Consider the following 18,588-nt stretch of genomic DNA (forward strand, 5'->3'; position numbering starts at 1 on the left):
TCGAACCTGAGACCCACGGCGTGATAGTCCAACGCTTAAGCCGCGCGGCCACCGTGGGAGAATTCTTTAAAATTACTTTTTTAGAAAACTTTATTGTTTCGCCATAAAAAACTACTTGGCACGTCAGACGGTTGAAAAATATTATTTGGGAAATTTTGGCCCGCGTACGTAAAAAGGTTCGCCAACCCTGACCTATCTTTTCTCTATAATAATTTTAATATACTCTATGTACTATGGAACTCATGGATTCATAGAACTAAAAATGTTATATCAACCATAGTAAGTCATAGTCATACGTCACCAATCAATTCAGTGTTGCCATATTTGAAAAAAAAAATGGTTTGCATGTTATAATTAATTGATATTGATTGGATAGATTTAAATTACTGTTTAAAAGAAAGATTGCATAGTATATAATGTGACATGCATATAGGAAATAGATATTAACAATAATTAATTTTAATACAGTGCAGTGTTATTTATTTATTTATTTGAAAAAGACACGTTGAGTACATAACAAATTATTAATTCAGGACGTTCACAACATGACATTTAGAATAAAAATTACAAGTAATCAGTTCGGAAAATCAGAAAAAACAAAGTGGAAGAAAAAAAGAAAGCAAAAATAGTTTTATACACAAGAAATAAAATTAAAAAAAACAACAATGATTCAAAAAGTACAAATTAAACAATAAAATAGAATTTAAAAAACAGAATATCATTAAATTTTCTTTACAACATTGAACTGACTTTTTGCTTTAACTTTAAAGCATAATATTTACTTCTACCTAGGAAAAATAAAATACCTAAAATTATAATCTTGGTTTGATCAATAATGGTACATGCAATATTTACAACTCTCGAAATGGACCGGAAAGGACAGGAGCGCAGTTCCTGTTCGTGAAACCCCCAAAATTATCGTTCCGTCTTGTGGAAAAAGTAAAGTGCATAAAATTAATTAACTTCATATAATTCTAAAAAGGTTTTTACAAAACTAGCCGGATTTATAGTAAAAAAAAAAAAATATATATATATATATATATATAGTGCTTAAGTCAGTTTGGTTGCAGCTGAGATAACTAGTTTTGAAATATATCATAGTTTTTAAAATACTTGCTTATAAATTAATTTCTTTATTATTATTTATCAGGAAACTCAGAAATAATGGGAACTGAAATACCTAACGGGTGTGGAGTAACAGGCAACCGATCTCGAGTGTGGAAGAATATGAGATGAACTTAAACAAGTGTCAAGAATACGCTTGTCAACTGCTCTAGGTTTATGCACTGACGCTCATTCATTATTGGTGTTTTTGAAAGTTGCAACACACACTATTGCACGAATATAATGTGTGTTTCATTTTAATATGACACACACACGTTCAAAACTCTGCGACAAAAATTAGTGTATTGGGGTATAGCCTATCGAAATTATATATACTTATTCAATTATGTGTTTATGTATGGTTAAGTTTTTGATATTGTGCTATATTCAATGTCTTGAATAAGTAATTTTACCTAGAGTTAAAAATGATTTTCTCAATTAAAACTATTTCTACAAATTAACATAATATATATTTATTTTGCTTACATGTGACAAGATCTATGATACACAATAAGGGGTTACATGTAAATTGTACGTAAAACATTTCACCGTGGCACAGTTCGCCGTGAGCTTTCTTATCGGAAAAAGATGACTGTTTACTAGACGGTCCCGAATTTTCTCAGATTCAATATGAACATCAATTCAATATTCATAGCTGATTTCTACAAAATTCATGAATTCAAGAATGAAAACCTAACCTAACCTAAGCTAACAAATAATCCAGTATATCGGCTATTTTCAAAATTTGTTTGCTGCTGGCTTCCTGTAAACCCACAAGAACCGTGTTTTATTTAGACATGAATTTTATCTCAGTAGGTACTATACGACCCAAAGAGGTTGGACGGACTTTAATATACGGCATTATATTTCTGATACAACATTTCACGGTGAAGTGTGATACGGTGAACTGCATACGTATAGGTTTCCGGACACGAAAAAAAGAGCACAATCCTTTACACACATTGGCATAAAAATCTTAATTTTGTAAAAATGTGATTTCTCCCAAAAATATCACAATATTCGTCCTATGATGGCGTAACATGAAAATCGTAGTTACAAAATTATATTTTTCTAGGAACTTATTGTATTACATATTTTTTTTGTAATTTAACATCAAAATTTTAAATCAACTCTGAATAAGAGTGAGGATCTGGCAACATAGTAGGTGATCCAAATTCAGGAAATTTTCAGGCAAAGGGATTTATTTATATTACAGTCAACGGTTCGTAGTGCAATCGATCGGTTGTTGGTACAATACGATTGATCGCATAGTATCCGCGTTTGAAATTGGTCGGGAATATTGTGATTCAATAATTTCAATTAAATTTACCTACCTGGGTACAGGTGATGCAAAACAAGATAAGAACGATAATCAGTGGCATTGAGTGACATATAATTTGTAAAAAAAAAAACATAAAATGACTTTGGTGACTGAAGAGGGTTGCGACATTGAAATTGAGCCAATAACATCTGACAGTAAAGATATCGAGGTCGAGCTGGCTGAGGAACCACTGGAAGACGTAGTCTCCCATGACGATGGATCAATATTTGTTTCGTTACACGTCTGCGCCAAGAAGATCGGATACACAGCTTTGTGTATCCTGGCAATTGTCCTTTGCATGTTCATAGTGCTGTGTATGATAATTATCACATCATTATCCGGACATCCTCATGCCATATTGGCTACGAAGTGTGACCATCACAATTGTCTCGGGCTTGCTTCTACGGTAAGTAAAAATATTTAAATCCTTAGTCCAAGTCAGGGATTGCAATACTGGTATCCCAATATTTTTCGATTCCGAAATACCGGTTTTAGAAATCAGACAATACCGATATATTCTTTATTGAAAGTGGAAACAAAATGTGTTAATTAACATAAAAGTTTATCAAAAAAAACCTCAGCACGGTTACGTCCCTTGGGGGTAGGCAGATTGAGCGTCGCTTGGAGGCGGCAGTTACTCGAAGGGCGGCAAATCGAGGAAAATCATTTGGAATATATAGAAATAGCTAAGTACCTTAACTTAGTAATAACGAAAATATCTTTACATTAAAAAAAATCAGCTTACTGGTTTTGTCGGGTTCGCGATATCTAGTTTACTTCCGTCGCCCTTCGACGTCCTTGGTTACCAGAAACGACACGAGCAGATTTGCGAATAATAAAATTAGTCCGATATTTGGTTAGTAATGTATACAACACATTTCTTAGATATTGGGCTCACGAAAGGATGATAGAAATAATGTATGAACAAATGAGGCGGCATTTTGGCGCTGCCTAGGAGCGGCATTTTATCTAGGGACGTCACTGCCGCAGCATCTCTACCATATTTAACCGTTACATATTTTTAAAGGTTTACATATTATATGCATACATATTTAGATATTTTTGTTATAAAATATTAATATTTTATAGATATTTTTATATAGTTGTATAATTGGTAGATACTTTTTTTTCCATAATATATTTCACAAATACTGGTATTCAATAGGAAACAGCGGTATTGGTATTTTCATTCGGTATTGCAATCCCTAGTCCAAGTCCAAGTCTATATACCTAAATGAAACAAGGTATGGTAATGTAATTATCTTTGTTCGTTCCAGTCCCATGCATTAAATTTACCTTATTGCATCAAAAATAGTACTAGTTGATATACACAAATTATTGGTAATATGGTATTTAACCTTTTGATAAAAACTCCCCGGCCGTTAACTAACCGAATAAAAATCCCAGACAATTAAAGAATCCAACTTGAAATATCTATAGTTTAATTAAATATGATAATACAATGACATATTTTTGATTAAAGTTTCTACGTTTCTGTAGTGCTGGAAAATTTTTGTATCCAGATTTATAATTTATTTTTCTGACAGAATTTTAAATAATAATGTAAAAGTATGTAGATAAAAGACAGATTCTTCTGGCATTGCGGCTACAACGAAATCATTTTGGAACGGTGTTAGTGTCATTTGAAACTAACGATATCAACACCAGAATGAGTCGCCTGCACTGCCAGAAGAATCTGACACCATTCTACCTATGTAAATTTTTGATTAAAATAATAATTTGTCTCCCTCTCTTTATCCCTAAAATGTGCAAATATATATTAGATGTCAGTTAGATTGACGTATCCATATTTTTCTGTGTCAATTTTTATTTTATTTTGTCAAATAGACTTTTGTATTATTTTTTGTGTGAATGGAATTTTATTGTAAGAGTTATTTTTATAGACGACGGTTTTCCTTAGGGGGTGCCTAATAATTCCCTTAGAACCAAATCGTTTCAAAAGATTAAATTAATATCCGCGCGCTGGACTGATCAAATCGAGAATTATTATTGAACGATTAAGAAGACGTTTTTCTCTCATGCTTCTTCGTTATCGGCCATTTTTATGACGCTGATGAAGCGGTTGCTTCGTATAAAGTACCAAACAAAATGTTAAAGAAAGCACGTCAAATTCACAATCTTTTTTTCAAAAAGAAAATCAGAGCTTTTGGAGATCTTGGTGAGACATACGTTATTATATTTTAAACACTCATTGGCGGTTTATCACATAGGCATTTTAGGAAAGGTAAGGAAAGATAAAAAAATATAAATGTGTATAACTCATTTATATTTTTTTTTTTATAAAAATCGATGTTTTTTTAAAATAGATATAAAAAATATTAAAACTATGAATTAGTCAAAAATCTGAACGGCGAAAATTTTAAAATTTAATAAACTAAATTTTAACGGGGTACATGCTCAGCGTAGGTCAAAATGGAACTTTTATTGCATTTTCAAAGCATAATCCTGGACATGTACCGTTTAAAAAAAATCGGTTAGGTACATGTTCAAACACGCGCGTTAACATCATTTTACCCCCTACTTCAATTATAGTTTGTCAATTTATGGCTACGGCCGTATGTTGTAGCTTAACCACTGGGGAATGCCAAAAGAAATGGCGTATTTCAAAAAAACACTACCTTATTCTTAGGTCAATAATTATTATAAAGAAATCATTATTCGTAGGATGTTTATCACACTTGAATGGTCAAAAACATAGCTTATAATTAGTATCTTTAGAATTATCTTCAAATGTGTTAATCTTGCCCATTTTTTGAATAATAAAATGCCTAATTCTTGTCAAATTTGGGATCACAGAGATTATCAATATAATTTTTTATCGTAAATATTTCACTATAATAATGTCGATATAAATTATACTGATGGTTTTATAATGCGTTTAAAAATTAATAAATGTAAAAAATCTTAACACCACTGCACATTTATGTACTGAAATATGGCTATTTTCTAAAACATTAGAGCGAGAGGTTTAAAAGAATTCTATTTTATGTAATAAAAATACTTTATGCAGTCATCAAATATTTAAAATAAATATAAAGGGTAATAAGGCTTCAAAATTATATAAATAGATTATCTACAACGTTTAAGGTATGCCCAGGATCATGCTTTGAAAATAGAAAAAAGCTCCATTTTGACCCACGCTGAGCACGTCCGCCCTTAATAATAAATATGACCATAAAATATAATATAATAATAAGATGGGACCCTGCAACGAATTCACATTTTATAACATTTTTTTTTACAATTTTATTGTAAGTTTATCTTTGAATGAAAAAAAAAAATCTTATGCAGTTCGCCGTATCACATTTCAAATGTTGTATCTGAGTTTGATAGTAGATTGTGATGAGTATGATTGAATATGGGCTTATACTAAAGACCGTCCAACCTCTTTAACTCTTTTACTGAGATAAAATTCATGTCTAAATAAACACGGTTCTTGTCGGTTTACAGAAAGCCAACGGCAAACAAATTTTGAAGATAGCCGATATACTGGATTATTTGTTAGATTAGGTTAGGTTAAGTTAGGTTCTCATTCTTGAATTCATGAATTTTGCCAAAATCGGCTATGAAAATAGAGAGGACCGTATACCTAGTAGACAGTCATTTCTTTACGTTAAGAAAACTCACGGCGAACGTCATACGTACAATTTACACGTAAGCAATTTTATGCAAATGTCCGAATAATGTCCACCGTGGGGTAACGAATTAAACGATAATACTTGGCTTGTAGAAAAAAATTAATGTCATTATTTTATTTTTTGAATTTCACGATTGATCTCTGATTGAATTATTGTTTTTTTTTTAATTTTATTTCTTTTCTAGAAAATTATTTCTCGTTTTGTATTTTTCTCTAGTTGATTTACTTGTACTTACTTTTTATTCTAAATGTCATGCTGTGAACGTCTTGAATTAATAATATGTTATGTGCTCAATGTGTCTTTTTTAAATAAATAAATAAATAAAATATGCGTAGGTATTTATCACAAATTGAATAATATTACCCGAAGCGTAACAAAATGCTTGCAACTAACAACAAAATGTCCTATAATAATAATATTATACACTCAATTAAATACGTACTTATACAAAATAATTACAAGATAAAAAGAACTCTTTATATACAACATTTTTAAATTTTCGGTTGAATCATATAAACTTGACTTGACTAGCTTAAACGATCAAAAAAATTTGTACTTGATAGAAATAATACTGAAATGTCATTTTGACATTCATATTGATCTCCATAGTAAAGCACGTATATATTAATAATTTAGTTGCTAGGACCCCCGATCCCTAGCAACCAATAATAGTGGATTGGATTACGGATTTCTTCCGAAACAACTTTTCATACAAAACAGAATTAACTGAAAATGAATTCAATTCTACGTAAAGATGGCTAAAAGTATTAAAAAATGCATTGGCATCGTGTTATGATTTATTCTAAAAGTTTCAAATGTCTAGAGCTAGTCGGGAAGTTAGTTAAAAATCGATTGCAAGATTTGTACCGGACAAAGAACAACAGGACAAATAAGAATACGAGCTAAAAAAAACGTTGTAAAATAATAAATTACTAATATTATTGTGTCATCGCTGCTAACTTTAATGCCAATTGGATAGGATAGAGATAAATATTTCTTGTTCGTCACAATTTTCCTTTTTCATTTTCATGATTGATCTCAATTGATACATTGGAGTCATGGGACTATAAGTTTCCGGACATGGTATGCTATTTAGGTAGGTATCCTATTATAAATTTTCAAGTGGATAATAATTTAACGCTCTACCACCATACAGCTCACATTTAAAAATAGATCTATCTATACTTAATATTCCTTCAAGATTGAAAAATATGTCGGACTCCGTTTCAATAATATTACGTGACTATGAAAAGTGAGCCTTGCATATTATAGCAAAACAAAAAGTAATGCATATTATAATACGCACAACGAGAATATGCAATAATTAATGCCTATATTGTATTTTCGGGAGAATTCATTACCAGGGAGCTCTACCATTGGTAGATGCGACGAAGATGGCATGTTGCGAGGAAGGTACAACCGCAAACTATACATCAGCGATTTCCAAACTGGGAGGCGCGAAAAGTTTAACATAATTAATGTAGCTACAGGTTTGGAGTTTGATATGGAGACTAATTTTATAATATAATTTTGTAATAGTAAAATAGTCGCCTGCAGCGCTACTTTATTTCAGAGCTATTAAATAGCTTAAATATGTGGTTTTGCGTTGCAATTTGATGTGTTATCTAGATATATGATGATTGATATACTTAAATGATAACTCCCGTATAATTATAATTTAGGAAACACTACTTTAGAGCACCACACTGCCCTTAACCTCAGCGATACGTAGGTAAGCCCGCAAAAGATCCTGGCCTGGGGGCCCGCTTCAGGATGTGGGGTCCATGATAGAATCCATTTGTCAATGAACGATGATGAATTTGGATTGAAAAGGAAAAATTGGTAGAATTATCATGCGATAATTCATTGAAACAAAAACCCTAGTTAAATTTTGGTTGTATCTGAGTGAAGAAATAATACGATACTTTGTCAAGAAAAGCAATGCAAGATGTAAGTAAAGTACGGCTAACATTCGCAACATCATATTTATGCGAAACGGGATTTTCTGTATTAGCTGCAATGAAATCCAAATATCGATCCCGTTTAGTAGAAAAAGAGCAAGCACATTCATCGCATGAAAAACAAATTAATTTAAATTATAACAACCTTGTTTATTTTTATTTTTATATTTTTTTTCATTTTTGTATTTGTACATTTTTCACTATTTAAAAAGATGTCTATTATTATTAATGAAATAAAGGGGGGGGGGGGCGCCAAGATTAGATTTTTTTAAAAGGGAGGCGTAGTAACATAAAGTTTGTAAACCACTGCTATACATGATGTACAATGATCCCCCTCGTTTCACTTGGGAAAGTTGGGTGACTCCGTTGGGCAGGTCATATTCAAAGAACGGAACACACTCAATCACACGAGAGTATCCTCTTTCATGTAACAGAAAGGAACAGGAGGATTAGGAGACATATACAGCGATGGTTGGACAATGGTGAAAGAGACATATCATATTTTGTTAATTTATACCTATTTGCTGGATTATTCAGTCCACCAGAAAATTACTAATAAAAAAAATATAAAGGACACATTTGGACATTTGTTGTGGTCAATGACTTCGTGCCTTGTCATCATTATTTCAACATTGTAATAATTAGCATGTCATTTAAACTATCCCACAATTGTCGCATATACAGTCAGCACATTCGATACGCGTAACATCGAAGTGCAATAATGCAGAGGCTAGCAGATTTCTCACTAGCAAACTAAACTTTATCAACAATGAGTCGAAATTTGACGTAGGTATATTCATTATATAATTAGCAGGTCATAGTGGATGAGTAATAGCACCTGTCCTGATCCAGATTTTCCTCTGATTAGCGACGGACAAAACATCGAGAGCGTCGACAGCTTCAAGTACCCGGGGGTACACATCACGGGAGATGGCATTTTGCAGAAAGAGCTCGCTATCTGAATGGGAATGGCTGGAGCAACATTCAACTCGATGCGGAATGTCTGGGACTCACAATTGTACTCGGTCAAAACCAAATGCCGCCTATTCGACGCTTGCATTCTGACGGTGTTGCTTTACGGTAGCGAATCATGGCACCTTACGAAGGCTAAGAGCAACCGTATACTGAGCTTCGAAAACAGATGTTTGCGACGAATACTGGGTGTGCGGTGGTATGACTTTAGGAGCAATGCGGAGATAAGAGAACGCACGCTGAAAGTGAAGAGGCGACGTTGGACCTGGCTCGGCCACGTGCTGCGGATGCCAGAAGAGAACATCAACCTGGCTTGTTTGTTCTTCAAGCCGACCGGATTCCGGTGTCCTGGAGGGCCGCTAAATACAATCTACAGAGTGTATACGGCAGAGCTACGGGATGCTGGTTTGACCTGGAACAAAGCAAGAAGACTGGCGAGTGACAGGGATTCTTGGAGGCGCCGCGTGGTGTCCATAATATGCTTCAGTTAAGGGGCGGATATATGGCAAAAGAAGTTGATGAGTTGCTCAGTCTAAATGCCTATTAGTATCAATAATAATCTCCGTCTGACCAGTAAGCTTCGTGTAAATCGCTCCTGTCCAACGAGTTCGAACGTCGGTCCAGTGTTACCATATCGTGAAAAATCACGGGCTCTAAATCACTTATTCGCTAATTGTAGAGACTTTCAATTATATTAATTGTGTTTTTATAGTTATTGAATTTATTTTGTATAGTTTTAATATTTTTGTCATCGTTTAACCATTATAAAATAATTTACCTAAACAATGGGAAAAAGAAATTTTAAGCATGCTCGGCCGACGTCATTTCCACTTCCGTAACGGTTTCTCAATTTCACTACGTCCCAAAAAAAGTATAACTTCAAAAACTACATGTGAATTTTCCAGACCCAGAATCTTAACCCGAGACCCGCGACATTATAAGCCAACACGTTACCGCTTGGCCATCATATTATAAAGTTTATTCACAATAAGTAGGTAATAGTTTTTGAAGCTAACAACACGTGCATATAATAGATTATACACGCGGCCGATAATTATTGTTCTGGAGTGATCCTTTACAAAATCCGTTACAAACTTCTGTTATGTTACTTTTGTATTTGTAATTAAAAATGTGTTGATTCTTTCTTCATAGCCCACCTTTCCGTTATTGATACAACTTTTTACTATTAATACATAAATAGTATAATATATTATTTGATATCAATTTATTTAGTTGAGATATATATTATTAATACAATGGTGAAATAATTTGACTTAGGTATAATTCTAGATTTTTTCAAAGATATTGTTAAATTTAGATTGTGGAATTCACTTTATAAATACTACCTCAAAAACATACTGTGTATCCATATGCTACGTCTAGGGTGGATGTGATGATTAAAGTATAATTTATACGAAAATAGCATAATGATAAATTATTATGAGTTGGTCATCTGTCTGATGTTGAAAAGTAAAAAATTGAACACGTTTCAGAGTAAGTTCAAAACAGATCGCCCAGGCTACCTAGACATTAACGGGCAAAATTAAGATAAGAGATTAATATGAAATGCATTTGGTATAAATACATATACCAGCACACGTACAAAATGAGTTGGATTTTTAAGTAGGCACGCATATATAAATAATGCGTAATGTCACAAGTTAAAATATTATTTATATCCCACATATTAAAATATAATATGTATATATAGTAGGTTCAACTGCTTTGCGGGCCAAAAAGAAATCCTCATCAATGGCACTCAGTTCGAACAGGTGAAAAACTGCATCTATCTGGGACAACAAGTGTCTATAGATGGATGTATATTAATTTGATGAAATTGTTCGCAGAGTAAAGCTAGGCTGGAGTGCTTATGGCCGCCTGAATAATGTCTTCAAAAGTGACCTTCGACTGTGCCTAAAATGCAAAGTATTCAACCAGTGTGTGCTTCCCGTGATCACATATGCGTGTGAAACATGGACCATAAGTAAAAGAGAGATCCAGAAAGTTAGAGTAGCACAACGTGGTATGGAGAGGTGCATGCTGAGCATAACGCGAAAGGACAAAAAGAGGAATGAGTGGATAAGGAAGCAGACAAGGGTTTGCGATGTAATAGAGTTTATTAAAAGCCTCAAATGGAGATGGGCTGGACACATAGCTCGAAGAAGAGACAATCGTTGGACAAATCTAGTCATCCAGTGGTATCCAAGAAGTACAAAACGTCCGCAAGGTAGACTTAGAGGTCGCTGGATCGATACAATGATAAAGTTCTGCGGAAGTACGTGGTAACGCAATGCACAGGACCGAGAGAAGTGGAAGCAGCTTGAAGAGGCCTTCATCCAGCAGTGGATAGATTCAAGCTGATGATGATGATATGTCGTATATGTAGGAATTTATTATAAATAAATACAGGTTACAGCACTATCTGTTGAAGGTTTAAAAAATATTCCACAGCGCCCCCGCCCCATCTGTCTATAACGTATTTATCGGATTATTCGCCGGGATGCTGGTGTTTTTTGTGTGGACATAATGTCACGTGACCTCAACATGTCTATCCCAATGTATGCAAAACGATAGGCTTTGATGCGTAAGCCTAAAATCTTTGATGATAGTAGGTATACAGCGATTATTTAAGATATTTCCACCGTTCATAAAATATATGTTATAAGACCGATTGTCGTTGCCAACAATTCGTCATTCTTAGATTCAATGTTAGGGTATGTAAACAGAAATGTGCATCTTTTTAGTATCTACTCATACTTGACAATGTTTGCTATGTAGACAAAACGCGTGTCGTAAAAATAAATCAATATATTATACATAATGTTTTTATCGAAATACTCTGACTTTTCGAAAACAAAACCCTACATCTATGGGTCCATCAACGGCGTCAACAAATTGAACGAAAACAATATGTACCTAGGTATTAAAAAAGGCCAATAGTTAAAATTTGTTACAATTACTATGTCACCTTGTAGCATAGAGGATAATGCTCGGATGGGGCGTAAACCCAGGAGATGCAGGGTTCGATTCCCTGCCCGAGTATTACTTTTTTCAAAAAGATTTTTTCTATTGGTTATAATATATTTTCTCAGAAGTGTTTTTCAAAATTGTGTATACAAATCTGCAATATGGGTGCATATTGTAAATTCGCGCTCATTATGTTTACGAAAAGAAATTTTCGTATTTTTACCACGTTTTCATTAGCTCGTCTTCTTGTTTGTCCGGTACAGATTTTGTCTTGTGTGTTCAGTACAAATTTTTCGTATTTGTCCAATATTTTTGACTAACCTCCCGCTAGATAGACATTTTGAAACTTTTAGAATATATCAGAACTCGATGACAATGCATTCTTTTAACGGCCCACATGCTCAGAGTAGGTCAAAATTGAGCTTTTATGGTATTTTCAGAGCATAACCCTGGATATTCCTTAAACGTTGTAGATAATCCATTTATATAATTTTGAAGCCTTATTATCCTTTATATTTATATTAAACATTTGATGACTGCATAAAGTATTTTTATTACATAAAATAGTATTATTTTAAGCCTCTCGCTCTAATGTTTTAGAATATAGTCATATTTCAGTACGTCCATGTGCAGTGGTGTTAAGATTTTTTATATTTATTAATTTTTAAATACATTTAAAAAACCATTAGTAAAATTTATGTCGACATTATTATAGTGAAATATTTACAATAAAAAATTATATTGATAATCTCTGTGATCCCAATTTTGACAAGAATTAGGCATTTTATTATTTAATTCACCATTAACACATTTGAAGATAATAATTCTAAAGATACTGATTACAAGTTATGTCTTTGACCATTCAAATGTGATAAACATCCTACGAATAATGTTTGCTTTATAATAAGTATTGACCTAAGAATAAGGTAGTGTTTTTTTGAAATACGCCATTTCTATTGGCATTTCCCAGTGGCTAAGCTATAACATACGGCCGTAGCCATACATTGACAAACGATAAATGAAGTAGGGATTAAGATCATGCGTGTTTTAACATGTACCTAATCGATTTTTTTTAAACAGTACATGTTCAAACACGCGACGACAATGCATTCTTTTAATACTTTTGGCCATCGTTAGGCAGAATTTAATTCATTTTCAGTTAATTCTGTTTTGTATGTTTCGAAAAAAAAATCGTTAAAAGTAAGTAGGTACTACTCACTATTATTGGTTGCTAAGGGACCCCCTATTATAGCAACTAAATTATTAATATATACGTGCGTTACTATGGAAATCAATATTTATTCAGTATTTTTATCAAGTACAAAAAAATTATTTATTTATCATAGAATTGTTAAGTTTATATTATGATTCAACAGAAAATTTACAAACATGGTATAAAAAAAGTTCTTTTTAACTTGTATTTAGTTATTTTTTTATCTTTGTGATATTATTGTTATAAAATATAGGTATAAGTTGATTTCTCAGATTTACGGTGTATTTTATGAAGTTACTTAGTTGAACCGGTTGAAATGATATGGCCTGGTATATATAGACCGAGTCAGTGGCAATGGCATACTTAGTGGTATTACAGCTGACGAATTCAAACAATATGTACTAATTAATACTCTATCAATTATTAATTGCTTGGTTGTATTGTGTCTTATACCTACGTAATATATATAATATTATTTATATAATATATAATATAATATTTATAAGACACGACACATTATATTATTATATTATAGTAGGTAGACAGGTACGTATTTATTTTAGTTTTATCTGCACATACCATTGAAAATTAGGTGTAGGTTATGTGTATTTCTACGATAACATTCGATGAATTACTGTAGACCAGTGGTTCTCATGTGCGGCCACCAGAATTATATTTAAAAAAAATATTTATAAAATTATGAAATTGGTGGAATACACATAACTTGTCTTAAATTTCTCTCCACGCTCAAATAATCCATAAAGTATTCTTGTGATGAGATCATGTGTGAAATAGTCCGTTTCTGACTTAATTTTCTGCCGGTATACAATTTTACGCATTTGTTTAAATGTGGGACCAAATATGGAAACAATTGCTTTATTAATATTGTCGATTTTTCCTACTACTGTATACTGTGAAAGATCATTCAGTGTAATGCACTTCATAAAAAACTGACTAATGTAGATTTAGAGGCAGCCATGCGGCTCGCATTAGAAAAAATGAGTATTGAGGAATTTTCATTGGCATTATTATTAAATAAATATATACTTATGTACTAAAATGTTCAAATGTCTTTTATTAAATGGAACTGTCTTTGATAAATGGATCCATTTTTTTAGTAAATAAATTTTACAAAAAAAGTGATTACTAATTAAAAGTGAAATTTGGTGCGGCCACCAGACGTTTCCATAGAACTGTCAATGTTACTTGTGCAGCCACAGTTAAATTTCACGTGAGAACCACTGCTGTAGACGTATTATCAGAATAGGACAGAAATACTGTACATACTTGTATACAGATTTTCGATAATGAACCTTATAGAAATTTAGGCAGTTAGCATTCATAAGTTTACGGCGTCATACGGCGAGAGAGAAGGTTTCTTTTCACCTAGGCCCGATCGAAATAACACTAAGAATATTTGAACTAAAAATCCTGCACACTCTTTATTTATTTAAGAAAACAAAACATTGTGGACATAACAAATCAAAATTCAGGACGTTCACAACATGAGATTTACATTATAACAAATAATATTATTACCCTGACAAGAGAGAAGAAGAAAAAATAAAAAATATAAACAAGTTTACAGTGACAATTACAGTAAAATAAAATTTCAAAAACAAAATACACAGCACATCACTGAAAATGACTATGCATTGACTAGTCTTGCACCCCGCTCTAATAGTGCCTGATAGGCTTGACATGAAGACACAGTTCTGACTCAGTCATGGCTGCGACCACGTAGCCAATTGACATGCGCATATAAAATTTATTTTTTTAGGACGTCAGGCAAAAATGTCTGAAGAGCAGAAGTGACGTACGAGATTGAAAGAGAGAGTGAAAAGCGAGCATGCCTTGTAGAAGGTCAGTTGGAAACTAATCGTTTGACGAATTTTGTTATTTAAAGGAAAATAATTCGCGCTCACCGTTCAAATTCAGGACCTTGAGAAGTTCTTCGTGCGAAACTTCCGGCACAACGTTAAAAAGTGTTTCTCTTTAGTAACATCACAATATATTATTATGTTCGTAAGGCTGTGGAAACATGGTAAGCAGTGTTTCCAACTGTCGTCCATAAAAATATGCCAGTGACGTTAGAAAATAAGCTTGTTGGCTGAAAAAAAAATGCTTAATATTCTTAAAATTTATTATTTTAATATATAAATTAATGCCCATCGTATAAATTATATTGCATTACACATATTTTATTGTTAAGATATGAAGTCCAAAGGACAGCATGTTGATTTTAAAACAAATCTGGTGAAAAATCTAGCCTTTTAAAGAGAAATTTTAAACTGTGCGCTCAGTGACGTCCCGTGGAGGTAGGCAGATTGAGCGTCGCTTGGGGGCGGCAGTTACTCGAAGGGTGGCAAATCGAGAAGAATCATTTGGTATATATAGACATAGGTAGCTAAAATTATTTTGTTTACAAGCCTACAATAATAGCATAGATACTTAGTAAAAATGGTGTGGAAATAATAAATCTGTGTATTGCTAAATTTAATGGTACAAACTAGGGATTGCAATACCGAATGAAAATGTCAATACCGGTTTTTCGGTATTTATTATTGAATACCGGTATTTCTTAAACATTAAAAAAACAGAAGTAGGTGTTTATCAATAAATATAGCTATTAAAATCTTTTAAAAATATTATTTTATAGCAAAAACCTACATACCTACATTTTTATGTTGAAATTTAAAAATATATATTCATCATAATTATAGGTAGTGATTTTTTACAAATAATTTGAATATATTGATAATTTTAACTATTGCCCTTAAAAGTTCATCAAGTGCAAATAAGTCCAGCTGCAGGAAAAGCTTCTTAAATTCATCGCTTGTACAGTCATCAATAAGTATGGAATAGTTGAACATTTTTTTTTTCAAAATAATATTATGATTATTTGTAAAATATATTTGATGAAATTTGTTTTCTTATTTTTTCACCTCTGTTGGATTCACTCAATATATTTGCATTTTAGCAGCACATTCATTTTCATAAACGTAAATGAGTGTGCTTCCTAATACCGAAAATTCCGGTATTTTGGATTTTTAAAACCGGTATTTCTGTATTGATAAATACTGGAATACCGATTTTGAAATACCGGTATTGCAATCCCTAATACAAACCAATGTGTGTAAAATATGAACCACATAGAACCTCGGACTCTGATGATTTGGGTATATTTCCTACCATGTCCGATCCTAAGAAGATCATATCATGGGCCTCAGAGTGGAGGTTTTGTGTTAACAGATTTTTGTTTTTCCGAGAAATGGATGTCAGCCACTTGCTCAATCTATTAGGTCCTTAATCTGACTCACACACAAATTGAAAAACAATACGTGTACTTGCCAGACCCAGGATTCGAACCTGAGACCCACGACACTTATAGGTCGACGCTTATATCTAAATTTAATTTTGTATGTATTAGTGTTACCTATAATTTTTGTTTTAATTATCCATACAAGAGATTTATTAGATATTGGAGTCATGAAACGATGATAAAAAAAATGTAAGTGTTAAAATGGGGCGGCATTTTATCTTGGGTCGTCACTGTGTGCGCTAGATTTAACACTACGCCAAATACGTATTTTGAAAACTTAATGTTTTAAAAAATGCTAACATGGGGGGGGGGGGGTAAGTATGACTGGTAGGGAGAATTAACCTTTTCAGCGCATTTTACTTAGCAGCTTTTCATGATTTAGGCATTAATGAAATAGAAAATAAATATAATATGAATGAAACTATTTTTTACTATTTCAAATAATTAAATATAAAGTTAATCTTAAGACTGTAATTTTAGCATGGAAGAAAATTCCAAATTACAAAAGTATAATGGGTATACGTATTGGCTATTACATACTAAATACTGACAGATAATAGCGTGTCCTATTTAAAGATTCTGATTCTAAGCCATCATATTTTAACAAACAGCTGGTTAATAGTTTACTGCTTATTGATGTTTACTATGATCTGATATTTTAGGAAATATCGGTCAAAGATGAAAGACCTATCCTAATACTTGAAAAAAGCCACCTGTAGGCTAATACTGACGACGTGCATTCTGTAATATTTTGACTGTCGGGGTTAATCTAATGTAAAACTTTTCAATCGGTGTTTCGTAGTATTTCATCATCTTCTTCTTCTTCTTCTTCCTACCTGTCATGTCCCAAAAGTTGGCGCCACTTCCCTCGGTCCATCGCCAACTCCTGCGCCTCTCGCCATGTCAGACCTGCAGCACGTAGGTCACTTTTGTAGCACCGCTGCATGGTGAGGGAGGGCCGGCCCCGGCGACGGAACCCTTGAGGCTGTGTCACAAGGGTACGGAGTGCCGCACTCTTTGACGGCATCCGGAATACGTGTCCCAGCCACGTAATCATCATATATTTCATTATAGGTCATATAAAATGCGATAAAAAGTAATATTTTTGTAATTTTTAGAACAATTTAGTGATTCTGAGTAGGTATAGTATTTTTTCCTTTGGCATTTACTATCATTTTTTAAAACTTAGAGGTGAGTTGGAAATACTGTCACCAGTTTGTGTACGCAAGTCTCAGATGCAACGAGCGATGCAACTCAGTACGTGTGGTCCAATAAACTTGTGCCAAGAAATTTGTTTGTAAATAATATATTATTATAATATAATATATAATCACTCGCGAGTTTTGGAAGTTGCCAGGTGTATTTTTAGATGTATCTGAAAACGTGGACGTGGATATTTCTACTGAAGCAGAGATAGCATTCAAATTAAATTTACTAGTATATATCGTCACCCCAAAGCAAAAAGGCACGTGTGCAATTTTGACGGTTTTGAGTTATGAATGCAGTTTTCTTCGTAATTTTTTCTCTACATTATGGGCAAAACGGCATTTGTGAACCAAAACCCATGAATTCACAATTGAGCAAAGAAAATAAAGATTACTTGTGTATTTGTAAACTGATCTCCATTTAATGTATAGGAAAATGGTAACATGTACACGATTTTAGGAACTATGTGTAATGTTTACAAAAGTAATATAGGAAATAGGTAACAAGTGTAATTATTTAAAAGTGAGTAAGGGCCTTTGTACAAAAAAAAATAATTTCGTTGCAGAAAAAGGGCACTTGTGAAATTTGTGCAAAATTTAAAAACATGTTGCAGCGGACAAAGAGGCCCAAATAAATATTTTGGAAGATCACAACAAGCGTAAAGTGGACGCTCGCAAATCAAAAGATAAAAATAAAGCTATTCATAAATGCATATAGGAAAAAGGTAACATGTGACTTAAAACCTCTTAAAAATCAAAAATTGAAAAATTATAAAAAAAATAAAAGTTGCATTTCAATCTTGAGTAATTAGGTCACATGTGTTCCAAATTTCATTAAAAAATATTAAGTAATAACCTCTCCAC

Source organism: Rhyacophila brunnea, unplaced genomic scaffold (assembly GCF_057557595.1).
Source record: "Rhyacophila brunnea isolate RB1 unplaced genomic scaffold, BYU_Rbru_1.0 scaffold_1, whole genome shotgun sequence".
Taxonomy (NCBI): Eukaryota; Metazoa; Arthropoda; class Insecta; order Trichoptera; family Rhyacophilidae; genus Rhyacophila; species Rhyacophila brunnea.